This window comes from Bombus affinis, unplaced genomic scaffold, assembly GCF_024516045.1.
Source record: "Bombus affinis isolate iyBomAffi1 unplaced genomic scaffold, iyBomAffi1.2 ctg00000068.1, whole genome shotgun sequence".
Taxonomy (NCBI): domain Eukaryota; kingdom Metazoa; phylum Arthropoda; class Insecta; order Hymenoptera; family Apidae; genus Bombus; species Bombus affinis.
The window spans coordinates 1468960-1485025 of NW_026108822.1; the positions used below are offsets into that span (position 1 = coordinate 1468960).

The 16066-nt window shown below is 38.9% G+C and overlaps 1 protein-coding gene across 1 annotated transcript in view; it reads right to left on the reverse strand.

Moving 5' to 3' along the window:
* Window positions 1-8059: 8059 nt before the first annotated feature.
* Window positions 8060-16066, reverse strand: part of LOC126926971 (uncharacterized) — a 234636-nt gene continuing 226629 nt past the window's right edge. Inside the window, exon 4 of the mRNA XM_050743275.1 lies at window positions 8060-8322. The gene's annotated coding sequence lies outside the window, so the exon portion shown is untranslated. The remainder of the gene's footprint in view (window positions 8323-16066) is intronic.

Consider the following 16066-nt stretch of genomic DNA (forward strand, 5'->3'; position numbering starts at 1 on the left):
ATGAATAAGTCGAGTGATATGCTGTAAATTATTTTCACAAAAAGACACCCATTTTTATTATTGTTTTCTAAACAAAATTCAATATGATTTGTTATACCTGTAATAGGAAGTTTCTTTAACTAACATTTAGTTATCGATCCTATTTTTATTGAAGTTTAACAATACTGTTCAATGTTAATAATTATTAATTTATAAGTGAAGGGTAATTCCAACGAAGAAAGATATCATTTGCAAACAAATAGTTTCAGATGAAATCAGCATTGGTACTGTAAATTTAAGATATTATAAATCTAATATGTATTGTATCGCAAAGCGGGATTCATGATGAAAAATTAAATATAAAAGTCCATGAAATTTCGCAAATTTAAACATCTCAGTTGATACAGCTTTAATAAATGTGGACAAAAGTTTAGTCTATCTTTATATTTAAATAACGCATGATATTTAATTCTACAGTATAATTAAACAAAGATTCGAAGCTGAAAATTTCGAAATATAATTGAACAATATATCGTACAATAAATGTTATATGATGTTCTGTAAAGGAGAATTGCATTTTTATGAAGAGGATCAAAGATAAAAGAGATTTTTGTTGAACGATACGACCGTTTCGAAATTCCATTTTGATCTTGTGTATGTATAGTGTATCTCGTACAAAAGATATTACAACAAGCGTCCAGTCATAATGTGAAACATTAATCAAAATTTCTAATCTCGAGTGTTTCAAGTCCCAGAACTCATCTTAATAAATATAAGAAGGACAGATTAAATTCAATCTTATTTTTCTAATTTTCTCGTTAATAATTAAATATGAGCATCAATCAATCAATAGTTCATAATGCACGGTATAATGCGTGTATAACATTCATCTGATTTCAATTAACTTACGTTTAAGCAAAATAATTATTCGAACTAGTTTATCATTCACATTATTACACATTTTAATTGTATATATATCTAGTACAACATAGAAAGGATGTTTTAGGATTATGAGTATTCCTTTAATTTTTAAGAAGAACAATAAGTATGCATAGTATTTCTTTTATCTCATATTCTAATTTCACCACATTGAATTTTCTAAAGAAAGATGATCTATTTATTTTAGATAACGCAAATCCTTTATTTTAGATATGCAAAGTCAAATATATTTTTGTCAATAAAGACACAAAAAATCTTAGATGTCTAAATGTCAGCTTTAAGAACAGTAGACTTGCCTGCCTTCAAACTTAAATGTCCTTTCCAGTAGTAAAACTTAAAATGACATTAACAACGGCAGTAATATTTACGCCTACAGATGGAGGATATTAGACTTCGATTAAAATACAAGTAGCTCAATAAATATGAGTCTAAGTACGATGGTTAAAGAATAACGATTCGTCATTCTTTATTCCAGCGCTTAATGCTATCCTTCTTTCAACAAATACAATCCTAGAACAATGCCGCTGAAGAGAAATGTTATGCGTGAATTTATTTGCCTTTGCGGGACGAAGGTTTATTAAATTATTAAATGAAAATATTAAATGAAAATGAATATGTATAATTGTGTGTATAAAAATTGATATATGTATGTATGTATAAAATATATATATGTATGTATATATATATATATATGTCGGGTTGGCGTTAAGATTAGAGTTAGGGATAAGGGCGTGAAACGAATCCCTATTGGCGCTAGACGTGATCGTTATGCAATAGAGGAGATATTTACTAGTGCAAATATGACTATGATGGAATTGGACAAGTAATCGCGATAATTAGATACTCGAGAAGCAAATGACGATGATCCTAGGCTCAATAACGAATCCGCGGTCAACGGGATGACGAACTTTACCCTTCGTTAGCGTCTAAGTTACACTGTATGTTAGAGCAAGGGGCAATTATTACGTATACAAAAGACAGGTCGATTGCCGATGAGATCGCACTAGAGTGAGTGGCTCTCCGTCGCGGTGACGCTGTCGAAGAAATCTATGATGGGTGTGCCTAAGGGCACGAGATCTCGGAGTCGTCATCGACTCCAGTCGGAGGTTCGGTGCGCATATCGAGATGGTGTGTAATAGAGCCGACAAGTTAATAGGAGCCCTTAGGGGAATTCTACCCAACATCAACGGGCCGCCCAGCTTGGCTCGTAGGCTCTACTACAACGTGTGGGAGTCCATCGTAACTTACGGAGCACCGGTGTGGGCTAGAGCAGCGAATACCGATAAGAACAGGAAAAAGCTGAAACGAGCACAACGAACGGCCCTGTGCATAACAACGACGGCATACCGTACCGTCTCCCACGCGGCACTTTGCGTGTTGACCGGGAATCTCCCGATTTGCATAAGGATAAAGATGCTCGGAGAGACCTACGAGGGGAACAAGATCCATGGGTCCAGGATTGGCACGGATGACGGCTGCAAGCTGAAGGAGGAACTGGAGGCGATTCGCAAGAAGGCCCAGGAGGACTGGCAGAAGGAGTGGAACAACCACAAAAAGGAAAATATCACAAAGAAATTAATACCGAGTGCGCTGCTATTTACCAAAAAGAAGATGGACATCGATCACCACACCATGCAGCTGCTAACCGGGCATGGGAGCTTCGGTGTCTATAGGAAAAGGACTGGCAAGGACAGCGACAGCAACTGTCTCGACTGTGTAGACCCGAACGACGATGCAGAGCACGCCCTCTTCGCGTGCCCGAAGTGGACGGACAGAAGGATCGAGCTGGAAAACGCTCTGGGCGGGAAGATAGACGTGGGCAATCTGATCGCCACGTTGATCGCCAAGAACGAGAGCTGGAATAAATTCAGGCAATTCTGCAAGACCGTCATGTGTCACAGGAGGGTGACAGCGAAGGCCTGGGAAGAGGCAAGGAGGAGAACGAGCGAAACAACAACTACGTGGAGCAATGAGGGCAAGAACACGAAACAACGAAAAACCGCAAAAGGAGACCAGTCCAGTATTCTGAACTGGCTGAGAGGACGACATGAGCAGTAACTGCCCGAAGAAGTAGATACAACGGGGCACGAAAGGACAACCCTGATGACTGCCGACAGGTTTTACCGGGGTTGTCTGCCCTCTAAGCGGAGGAAGAAGGAGGAGGGGTTTTTAGTGGGTATGGCAACGACAACCGACCGACTCCCACATAACCCAGTGATGCGGGTCACTGGGCATGCGTAATTGCATTTTCCGCTCCCCACGCAAAAAAAAGACACGAGATCATCGGATTCGCGGAGAAAAGTCTCCGTTCGAAGGGTGTGGGAAATTGACGTTGCTGTTAATTGGTCAATTTCCATGTTGGTGGTTAGAGAAAGATATTAGCTGTCCTTGGGAAAAGTTGCTAGCGGGAAGCGTCGTTCGTGGAAGGATAGATTTCTCTTATCTTCCCATAGTTGGGGCACAGGCTATTTGTCTATTTGAAAGACTTTGTATAATTGAAACTTAATATTCGTAGCCGGTCCTCGCTCAGCTAAACATATACTGTGAAGATGCGTTGGCATCTGGCAATCATCTTACCCGAAGGACAAAGTCTGCGTGTGGCGAGCCACGGGGCAGAAACCATTGAAACGTTTACCGTCGTGCCCTGTCCCAAGTATTTCTTTTAAGAAGAGCTATAGAATTACTTCATGCCTTTGTTAGACAAAACGTTCATCCCTTTGACCGCGGCTACGTTCGGCGACTGATTGTCGCCTCACTATCATAAATCTCAAATAAATACAGTCGGATCGAATGACAACAGTTTCTTAATACGGCTATGGTGAAATCTAAATTTCAATACTAGGGGTCTTCCCAAAGTTCCAAAGGGAACGTTCCGGTGTTCTTTCATCTCCGACATATATATATATATATTATTATAATGACTTATTTTAATAATGACTTAATTTGTATAGTAAAAACAGCTAAAATCTCATGTAAGATTGTTGGGATGTTACGTGATATTTCTGTTGCATCATTGATTATCGTTATACTTTGAAAAATAATTAAGGAAGCGAACAATGCGTGGACGATTATGGCAGTATTATTAATAAACGAACGTTTAGTAGAGAATATGGATTTATTGGATAAGTAAATGTTTCATTAAATGTAACTGCTACATGCAGAATAATATGTTGTTACATGTATGAACTAAAGTTGATGTAATACTCATATTGTATTTATGGTTTCAAAGAATTAATAAAATCTGCTGAGATTCAAACGTATACTCTCCCTTTTATTCTATGAGAATTAAACATTTAGAAGATTTTATGAAAATGCACTAAAAAACAATCAGAAGCATCTGTTTCTCCTCTTTTTTTTCTTTTTTTTTTTTTTTTAAATATGTTGATTGCCACGCGATTTTTATACTTATTTTGACTTGGATAGATAGATTAAAGCGTACCATACCAAGACATTTCATTCTTGCAAAATATTCTAGTCTATTTGCGTACGTGCTCATAATCTTGGCTGATAACCGCCATTCGCTATATACATCGTTGGTATCGACGTCAAAGGATTAACACAGACAAATACACAATCCATACAATCCGATTTGATTGATTTTAGATCTTGCATCAAACAGATCTCTATATAAACAGATAATTTCTGATTCTAAACATTTGTATCGCTTCTTCTTCCGCTTTGAAATCCTCTACAAACGCCTTTTATAGTCGTTCAACTTTTCAGCTCACAGAAAAGAACATTACGCGTATTCCTAGCAATCGCCCAAAGACTCGAACGTGTGCTTCGATAAAGCTCGCTTAACTTTCATCGACACATCGATAACTTTGCGTTCCAAGATGTTATTACGCCCTAGAATCCCTAACATAATTTTAGAACCAGAATTTCTGTGCAAAACAATTCCATCGCTTTGTCACGCTTAACGGCTCAATCATCGAAACATGTATCATAACGCACGAATTATGATAAAAAAGAAACTGTCTTTCGAATAAAAGCAATCCGTTTGCCAGGTGCGCTTAAGGATGTACAGGACGTCGACGGAGCAAGTGTACGAAATACAGCCGCTGGAGGGTAACAGTTCCGCTCAACGTTACACTCAACAGCCGAAACAACGATTCTCTGAAATGCCTACTCCGTCGGTTTCGCCGACGTCTTCTCTCCGAAAGCGCGTCTCGGAACTGCCAAGAGCCGCGAGTGCATCCGTTTCCGGTGCTGCGGGCATTGTCTGCTCTAATACGGATCTGATATCGATCCTAAGCTCGTTAGCGTCTTCCGCGACGGAAATCAACCGATGCGGCGAGGAAGCGCCGAGTTCGCGGGACGATAGCAAATCAAACTGGCCCGGAAAAACGACCGAACAGAAAGGAAGTCGATCGAAGAGCTTCCGTTCCAATAGCTTCGACGTGTCGACATTGCACGGAGCTAAAAGTAAGCTTAGCGGATCCTCGAAAGCCGCTATTTCGACCTTTATGGCACCGTCGAATTGGTTCACGAAGAGACACCAACCGATGTCGAAGAAGCCGGAAGATTTAGTAACGGCCAGTTTAAGTCTCAAGTTCGATAAATCGAAGGTAGTGAAGGCGGTGAAGGAAACGTTGGATAAAAAGTCCCCTAATAGCGAGGTCAAACACAAAGTTGTATGGGACAACACTAGTGGAACCAAAGTGGACGCTCAGCTAGGTTGTATTTCTCGTTACGATATCGTTTCTTGTTTAAGAGCCATCGTAGGTGGAAGGAGGAATGCAAGAACGCACATAATACGCAAAAATCTATGGCAGATTCAAAGTACAGTACTCGTTGTGATATTCGGTAAAGATAATAAGTTCTCCTATGGAGATTTCATTTTTCAAATTATTCTCGTACAAGTACGTATTTGCATAAATAAATAACACACGGTCTCTGCGTAAATACCCAGGCCAGTTATAAATATTTCAGTTTACCAACGATATCTCAACATGTGGGACACTCACATGTGTGCTACTTCGTGAGCGATGATAAAGGCGCTGGTCAAGCCTTCGTCTCGATTTAACGCGCACGATCTCGAAGGACCTCCTATATCCAATCGCGTCAACCATACAGCAACATCGTGATTTACGTCCTTCGAGGACAGCATCTTTCTGTTCCATTTGTTCACGTTCTCGAGAGATCGTCTGGCATCGCCACGGCGGACCTACGACGATTTATTAATATTTTCTTAATAAAAGCTAGCAAATATTACGAATATATTATATTTATTATTACATCATGCATTATATACTATATATAAATATTCGTCAATGATAATAAATATATGTGCAAGTAATCGTGTTGTTGATTGTAATCAAATGTAACTTGTAACGCTATTAGTATTTTAATCTTCCTGAAAAATGTTGAAATGTTGATTCGACAGCAGAGAAGAATAGCAGAAATAGAAAAGTAAAAGGAATCGCAAGTGTCGTATATCAATGATATTATCATAGGTCTATAACATTAAATTAAGATTCTTAAGAGATGAAAAAGGTTTAATAGTCGATTATACAGATATTTCGGATACACGATAAATGCGAGGTTTGTCAATGATCCGTGAAAATTGTTTGTTTGGAAATTTGTTTCCAAGGGATCGTTCACGGTTGTCCAATTTAACAAAATGGAACTCGTTGCATTTTATCGACCTAAAACGTCATGCGCAGATATTTTGACCTATATAATTTATATACCATACACTGTACAGATAAGTAGAAAATAAAATAATTGACACTCGCATATGCGTATCTCAGATAGTTACTACTTTAGTTAAATGATTTAATTTAATGGAAATCGCTTACCATAACGTCTCGTTTTTCCGCGTATAAAATCATTCGTACGATCACTAGAATCATGTTGGATTCGAGCGATGGGTCCATGTAAATTGCACTGACCTAGGATTAAAATACGTACGAAAATGTAACAGGCGTTAAAACAGTATTACAGCCTTACAAATAAATTATTATTCAAAACTCTCGTAAATACATCGTATCTTATATAATTTTCCTAAAAAATTAATTTTATTCGTTATATTTATCTTAGGAAATGTACGTTATTAATCTCAACAGCATTGGAAAACCAATTACCGAATGGCTGAAATTAATCGATTACAAAATTCCATTACGGATAAATTATTCGCTGAACTTTTTAAAAGATACGTGTAAGCTTTGAACAGTGTAAACAGAAAATACAGAGCTTCCATCCGAATATACGATCGAGATGTTTGAAAGCAAGTAGCGTACCTTGAAAATACAGAGATACGCATAACTCTGCCCTATGTTTCCCGGCTGCTCGCGTACATATGTAGGAGGAGGTATTCTATATCTAAGTATAATAACAGAATTTCGTTTGGTATTACTTACGATGTTTAAAAGAGCCAAGATATATTGCTGTATTCGAATTCCATGAAAATCTACCACGGAGTAATCAGCAGCTATTCCAAGCTCTAGCCATCGTGGCGGCGAATCCTTAGCAGTTGGTCTTTTCTCTAGAAATGACTTATCTTAGAAATCGACTTATCTTCCACGAAATTAGAAAGTCTACTCGACTCGACTTGATAGCTTAAACGCATGATTATTAAAAGCATAAATTAATATCTACGACCAAGTATTCGTGGAATAATTATTATGATATAAATAATTATTTCAAAAGTATAATTTCAAAAATATCAATTCGGTATCACCGTGAATTTCATCCTGCAAATTTCTTTAAAATTCTTGACAAATTTTGGTAAACGTATTCCTCCAGCAAATTTGTCTATTTTTCTATTTTTTTACATTAAATTAGGCAAGATAGATAAAGATTCGTGCAATGGACAATATACATATGTGTAATAGACAGGGAATAATAAAATAAATTAAAAACAGCGAAATATAGATGAACGTGTAGAAGATCAAGCGAGAGTGGAACGCAATAGGGAGAATAATTGTAAACCGAGTTCCTTTTAAGGCTGAAGGTAAGCTATTCTTATATTACATGCTGTTATTATTACTTTTGTACACGATAGATTGGAATATCAGTACAATTTCTTTCTTTCAGTAATATTCGATGATTCGTTAATTTATTAACCGCTATATTGTACGTGGTAAGTAGAAAAGCAACGATTGTACAAGAATGGCATTTGGAAAAATATTTGACTTACTTGATAATCTGTTCCTTTGCCATTTAGGACCAGAGAAGTATCCAATTTCCTCGGGATTTGTTATTTTATATAGGTTGGGGTCGATAATCAATCTCGGATCCACTCGGATTGGTTATCACACCTTTTATTTTCTCTCTTATACAAAACACCAAATCACACAGCAAACGTCTAAACTCTCCCAATGCGTCTTAGCAATTAAGGCGTGGTCGACTCCTATGACAAAAGAGCGTCGTTAGGAGTCGTACCAACATAACCCTAGTAACCTTTTAGTAACTAGCGGTCATACCAACTGAGCATTTCTCAACAGGATTTACGTCGATCGATAATTCTTCCACCATTGTATCGTTGTATTCTGTGGAGACATCGTCTTTTTCATCGTATAGAATCAATTTCTCAGCTTTTGGATATTCCACGTCGAAGACGTCACCGGAAAGATTATAAAATCCCTGAACATCGTGGCTTAAGGAATCGCGTTTGCTTCGTTTCGACTTTCTCTTACTTTCTACAACTTCAAATTTATTCGATTTCCCTGTAACCGAATTATCAACGTTTTACCACGTTTGCCTGTCTTATCTTCGCTATTCTCGTTACGGATAAAATGAAAAAATAGTTGCAAAATTTCTGAAATTGTAAATACGACCAGACTGGAACGTATCAACGACATATACGGTGTCACAAAATTGTGACAAGTCAATATTCCAGTTGTTAGTTTGTTGAATTTACGCCACCGCTGATTAAACGTATCACGCTTTAATAGAAAATTCAATTTCCCAGCGGGGAAAATGGAATTTTGCGCTAATTAAAGTATTGCGCTTTTGTACAAAATTCCATTGTTTTCTGTTGCCCGCGAAAATGCAATTTTACGACGGACATTTCAGACAAATTTCCATCAGACGGCTTTCCATCCGTAAAAAAGAATGCTATCTATAAAAGTGTCAATGGAAATTGATCAAAGTAACGTCAAACAAACCCGTTTAAACAGCGAGGTAAATAGACCAATTGCTTTTAACAAAACCTGTATCGTTGCTCTTAACCGTTTCACTTTTAAATATCAATCGGCGCTGTTCCTCATTAAAATTTCGATTTAAATCGAACGAGAATTACAGCGTAACACTCGGAATTTTCTATCGTTTCTCAACCATACTTCGAATATTTACGTCTCATTCTTCGATTCATAGGATCGCGATGTTGGATTCTTCGATTTCGATACAAAAACGTTTCACAGATTTCGACGCGGGCAATTTAATTAAGAGAACAAATAATTTGTTTATAAACTGCCAATTACGTGCCTTGAATTTCCGATATATGCAATAAATTTCATTGCTACTTGACCTAAGTGGGTCATAAAGTTGCAACCGTGTAAACCGTGCCACGTAATTTTATTGCATTCAATTTTCCACGTTTCCAACAATTTATCAAATTAGAATTTATCCGCGCATCGTACGAAATTTTTCATAAAAATTGATTAATAATAGTAGATATATAGCTCCTCGTATTCGTAAAACAGATTTTTAATCTGTAAACAACGAGTCGTGGTAATTACGATACGATCGATTTTCAACTTAGCAAAATTTGTTTCCATTTAACATTCACATCCAGATTGTATTTCCTTTGTAATAAATTAATTATATAATTAAATAAATTTATTATTCGAACCGATATTCAGATACAGTTCGAGTATACTTGATAAATTTTCAGACTCGATTCTCCAAGTCGAAAATGAGAACGTTTTATCCTATACTTTTTCTTCATCCCCTTGACCGCGGATTCGTTAGTGAGCCCAGGATCATTGTCATTAGCTTCTCGAGTACCTAATTATCCGATTACTTGTCCAATTCCATCATAGTCATATTTGCACTAGTAAATATCTCCTTTATTGCATAATGATCACGTCTAGCGCCAATAGGGATTCGTTCCACGCCCTCAATCCTAACTCAAATCTTAACGCCGACCCGACATATATATATATATATATTCGTTTGTACTACGATTACTCTCATACTCTATGTATGGTATTATAATATCGACGCTATCAGTTCTTACAGTATCACGATCAGAGTCAATTTTAGAATAGAAGAAGCAATTAACGGCGGATCGCAAAGTAAGAAGCTTATAACATAATTGGCAAGGAAGTCGATAAATCGATCATCCAATCACCTACATCCAACCGTCTAACGAAAGATGAAAAGCCATCGCGATAACGATCCTTCTCACCTGCAGGATTTTCCGGATTCACAGACACGAAGCTCGAATTATTTCTGATCGACCACCACTTTTCGTTTTTCGGCTGAAACATCACATGCTGGCCATTCGTCAGCGGCTGAACGAAGAACGATCTCTGCCCGATCAACATCAAGGCGTACACTTCTTCTTCGCATATCGTCACGACGACGAAGGAACTCGCGTCTCCTTCCAAGCTGCCTTGTCGAAGATCGCAGTTCGCCTTGGCGTTACGTCGCTCGGACTTGGTTTTACCCTGACGCACCCAATTCACGGTGAAATTCGACGACAGTATCAATCGATCGTTGGCCATGGTCCTTAAGGTCCAGTTGCTGATCTCGAGGAACACCGGCTCTTGGTGGAGATACTCGCGCCAAGTTTCTCGGTCTTCGTGGGTCGATCTTCTGTTCCGCGCGCTCTCATTCGGGATCACTCGAGGGTAAACGATCTCGTACTCCTGCAAGCTTTGCAGAAAGTCGCTCATTCGCGACTTAGTAGCGATCGTGCCGAGCAGCCACGTGGCGAGGAGAAAACTGGGAAGTTTCGATCGCGTCATGTCTCGCGCGCTTTGATCGAAATTTCAATAGGATTTTCTGGCTACCCAGAACTCGCCAGGCATGCTCGTTCACTCGCAGACGTAGTTATCGCGATGAAAGCAGCTAATTCGCAGACCCGATATTCTCATTTCATTTCGCCGGTTCGTAACGCTTTCGAAACGCCGTGTCATATAGACGCGGATGCGACGATACTCTCGCGTTCTAACATTTTCAATGTCTCGCGCTTTATCACGTAGCTCGCGCGGAAGTAATACGAAGGTGAATCGTTGGTTTTAATACACAGGGTGTTGTTTAATCGATCGTATAATGGAGAAAGGAACGATTCTACGGTACACCAGAGATGAAATGAAATCATAGAATGCAGTGGTTTTGTAGGTAGTGCTTTATCGAAAAGATTAACCGTGAATATTTGCTCGACCTATTTATACCAAATTGATACAGAATCTTAAAATACAGACGAATCTTTCTCAATTTCCTTCGATCATCGTCTCTAGGCGTTCGAAACTGCCTCGTTGAATTCGAACGTTCGTCGATTTCCTTCGACGTCTTTCAATTTCTTCTTTTTTCAATCGCCGTTCGCCTTCTCAAAGCTGTCTTCGAACAGAATTCTTAGAACGACTTCCAATTCCTTTCGATTCGTCCAATCGTTTAGCTTTACGAAACTGTTTCGCTAAACTCCTTTTTCCACTGTACTTGCGTATCGTAACCAACTCGTGGGCGGTAACTCGCGTCGATTAACGATTCACCACCAGTAAAGTAACCGGGAATGCAGCAAACTAGTAGTCGGTAGAACGAAGCGGAACGTAAGTGGAGCGAGCGATAAGAGCGATCGCGACAATCGCACGCCTCGCCGTGCGATTCCCACGCGAACGAATCATCAAATTCGAGCCAAAGATTCTCACCAACTCGAAGATTCGCGCCAGTATTTTCCACGCGCGCGTCACACAAATTCGAACGACTTTCGCGAAAAGGACGGAAGGATAAGACGATCGATCGGATCTCGGGTCGATCGCGATACCCCCGGACAGAAGGTTTCGACGAAAAAGTGGAGTAGACGCGACGAAGGAGCGTCGTGCAGCAACTGGTGGCCAATTTATTCACCACGTGCCGTATGAATTTAATTTTCTTTCGCGCAAGAACGATCCACCATCGGAGAAAGTAGAATATAATTAATTTCGATCTCGTGTCGATCGCGACGTTCCGGATGGAACGTTTCGCCGAAGAGGTGGAATAAACGCGACGAAGGAGCGTCGTGCAGCAACCGGTGGCCATTTTTTCCACCACGTGGCACCACGTGGAAATTTAAACGTTTTCCATGAAAATGATGCACCATCGGTAAAAGTAAAATACGATAATTAATCGGTCGTCGAGTCGAACGTGATATTCCGGATAAAATTTTTCGATGAAAAAAGTGGAGTAAACGCGACGAACGAGCTTCGTGCTACGACTGGCAGCCACATGGACGGATGAACGCGGCTGGAAACGCACACGAGTGCAGCGGCGAACTGTGCGTAAGAGTAAGCGCGAACGCGAGACTGGAAAAAGCACCAGCGCTTACCGCCCACTGAAGTTCTAGTAATGGCAGCTTTATGTGCAATCACCGAGAAACGAGGATGCTGGCGAACGCATTGTTCGACCCCGACTGAGACGATTTAACAAGGGCCGAGGATTTCATCTTGAACGACCTTGCTCTTGTCACGACCGGCATACTTCAAATCCGATGGACCGATGATGGAGATAGAGATGTGGCGGCCTTGGCGACAATGTATATCGCCGAAGTGCCTAATGAGTCACCTGTATCCTAACGGTCCTTCCACCGAATGTCCTAGAAGTGTGACAACGGTCACGTACGCCTACAGGGTAGTGGGGATATTGAGGGATGACAAACAAAGAAGAAACAGATGTTTTTTCTTTTCGTTCGAGCCCCCTGTTCTTTATTTTACGTGACACTCTCGACCCCACCAGAATTCTTCGCTTTCCCTTGAACCGCGAACTCGAAAATATCGTATTCAGTAAGGCGACGAATCTAATGAACGGGAATTAAATCTGTTCCGACAGCTTCCTTTGCCTGGATGAAAGAATAAGTACGAGAGATAAATTATGCCAGATAATGCACAGTGAGTGACTGGCAGAAAAGTCATATCTACTTACGTGTATGAATTCTAAGTAAAATTTATATTAAACATTTCTTTTTTTGCCTATTATACACTTTTTTTTCTATTCTACGATATCTGTCACACGTTTACTCGTCTCGTCGATTAGAATTCAGTTTTATAAAATTAAAGCATTTCTTCTTCAAATTTTCTTCAGGGCTTTCGATATTTGCAATGCTCAGTGCGTGGTGGCTGTGCAGCTACAGCTAACAATATCTTGTATATCAGTATCTTTTATAATCTTATACAGTGGCTGTGAAAAGGTATTTATATGCGTTAGGTTGTCCCAAAAGTTTCTTTAGTTTTATAAGGAAATATAATGTTATTATTATTGAATTCTGTACGAATAAAATAAAATGGATTCTATTACTACAAAATAGATCATACATAATTCAATACAATAATATGATACAAAAAATGTACATTTATTATTTCCTCACAAAACGAAAGAAACTTTTATGCCAACCTAATGCTAATACTTACGTATCTCTATCTTTTTCAATTTTTTTTCATCAGCCGTTACATTTCACTTTCAACTAGTGTCAATAGTTCGTAGTCATACGATTGTACTATCAAGTGACGCGAAATTTATCTGTCCATCTGCATAGTGGATGGTTTTCGACCAGTGACTTTAAGCGATTTTCCACTTTCTTCATATTTTTGCTTAGATTCCGCTTCGCTTAAAAAGATTCACATGTATCGATATGAAAATTATTGGAAGATATTCTAACAACTTGCAAAAGTAGTCAAGAATTTTTTTTTTATTTATTTATTAAGATTCACAATTTGTCCAATTTGGACATTTGGTGGAATTTTTTAACTGTTAAATTAGCATGTTGGTAGCTACCCCCAGCGGGGTACCATCCTCGTGTTTGTTAGGTTATGTCCTTTATAAGGTCTGCTGGGTGCTTCCTTTTTAGTCTTCTGTCCATGTTTATGGTTTTGTATGTTTCCGCAGCTAGCCGGTTTATGTGTGTTGCTATTCTTGATTTGTATTTCTCGGAGTATCTGCTGATTTCTTCCTTGACCGTTGGCATTCCCAGGTCCCTCCGTATATCTTCGTTTCTGACGTACCAAGGTCCGTTTACTATTGTTCTGAGGATTTTAGCCTGTCTTACCTCTATTTTGTTTATATGGCTCATTTCTGCCGTCCCCCATAGTGGTATTCCGTACGTCCAGATTGGTTTTATGATCGTTTTATATATTTTTAATTTGTTTTCTGTGCTTAGTTTGGATTTTCGGCTTGTTAGCCAATGCATTTGTCTCCTTGTTTTCAGTATTTTTTCTACTATTGATTTGATGTGTAGTTTCCAGGTGAGTTTTTGATCTAAGTGGAGTCCTAGGGATTTGACATGCTTTGTTTGCGTTATATGCGTGCCGTTCAATAGGATGTTTGGTGGTATCTTTTTCCGTAGCGTGAATGTAATATGGTTGCATTTATTGGGGTTTGCTTTTATTTGTTTTCCTTGTAGCCAATTTTCTATTTTTACGATATGTTCTTGTAGTATTTTGACTGCCGTTTCTGGGTTAGTATGCCTGACCAGTATAGCTGTGTCGTCCGCGAATGTCAATACTGTGCTGTTGGTAGTTGTTGGTATGTTCGCCGTGTATAATGTGTATAGTATTGGGCCTAGGACGCTTCCTTGTGGTACCCCGGCCTTGATGTCTTTAACTTGAGAATGTGTGTCCTTGATTTTTATTACGAAGGTTCTGCTGCTTAGGTAGGATTTTATTAAGTGGTGTATTTGCTCCGGGAATTGTTTCCTAATTGTTTGTAGTAGACTTTCATGGTTAATTTTATCGAATGCTTTCTCTATGTCTATAAAGAGGGCTGTGCAGTATTCCTTGTTTTCTAGTGCTACTATTATTTCGTTTATAAACCTGTGCATTTGCTCTATCGTGGAGTGTTTGTTTCTGAAACCAAATTGGTGATCCGGTATTAGTTTTTTTGTCTCTATTATTGGTTTTATGCGGTCGTATATTATCTTCTCCAGTATTTTGGAAAATACTGGAAGCAGTGATATTGGTCTGTAAGAAGCAGTTTGGTGCGGGTCTTTGCCTGCTTTATGTAACATTTTGATCTGTGCTAATTTCCATGGTTTGGGGAAGTATTGAATTCTTAGAATTGCATTGAATATTATTGTCATTAGTCTTATTGCTTTTGGCGGAAGGTTTTCGAAGATTTTACCATTGATTAGGTCGATTCCTGGCGCTTTGTTGTTTTTTGTTTTATCAATTATGTTTCTAATTTCTTGTGCCGATGTTTTAGGTATGGTGTATTCCTTGTCGGCTGTGGTAGTAGTGGTTTGTGGATCCTCCTCCGTATGACTTTTGAGGTTGCTGTTGTTGATAATGTGTGGTGTGAATGTGTTGCAGAGGTGGTTGGAGAATTCTTCGGCTTGTTCTTCGTTGCTTCTTGCCCATGTGTTATCTGCTTTTCTGATTGCCGGGACGGGTATTATTGGCTTCCTTATTTTTTTCGTGGCTTTCCATAGTGAATAGTTGGTGTTCTCGTGTGTGGAGAGTGTCCCTATGAACTTTGCGAATTCGTTATCTTTGTGCTCCTTTATATTGTTTTTTATTTCCTTTGCAAGTTTGTTTAAGTGTTTTTTGTTTTCTCGGGTTCTGTATTTTTGCCATTTTGCTTTTGCTTTTCTTTTTTCTTTGATTTTGTCGAGTATTTCTTGCGGGATTGTTATTGTTTGTCTGCTGGTTGGTTCGGGAGTAGTGGTTGTCCTTGCTGCTTCCTGAATAGTTGCTGTCAATGTTGCTACTGCCTGTTCTATGTGTTCAGGAGTTTTTAACGGGATGTTGCAGTTTATTTTGCTTTCTATTATTTCTTTGAAAGTTTGCCATTTGGTGGTTTTGTTGCATAGTGTTTCTGGTTTGCTATAGTGAATTGGTTTGTTTCTGTATTCAATTATTATGGGTGTATGATCGGAGCTGAGCTCGAGGTTGGGTGTTATTTTTAGTTTATTTGTGTTTAGTCCCCTTGTAACTGCAAAGTCCAGAAGATCTGGTTTTTGTTCAGGTCAGTCGGCCAATGTGTCGGTGTTCCTGTGGATAATATATTGAGG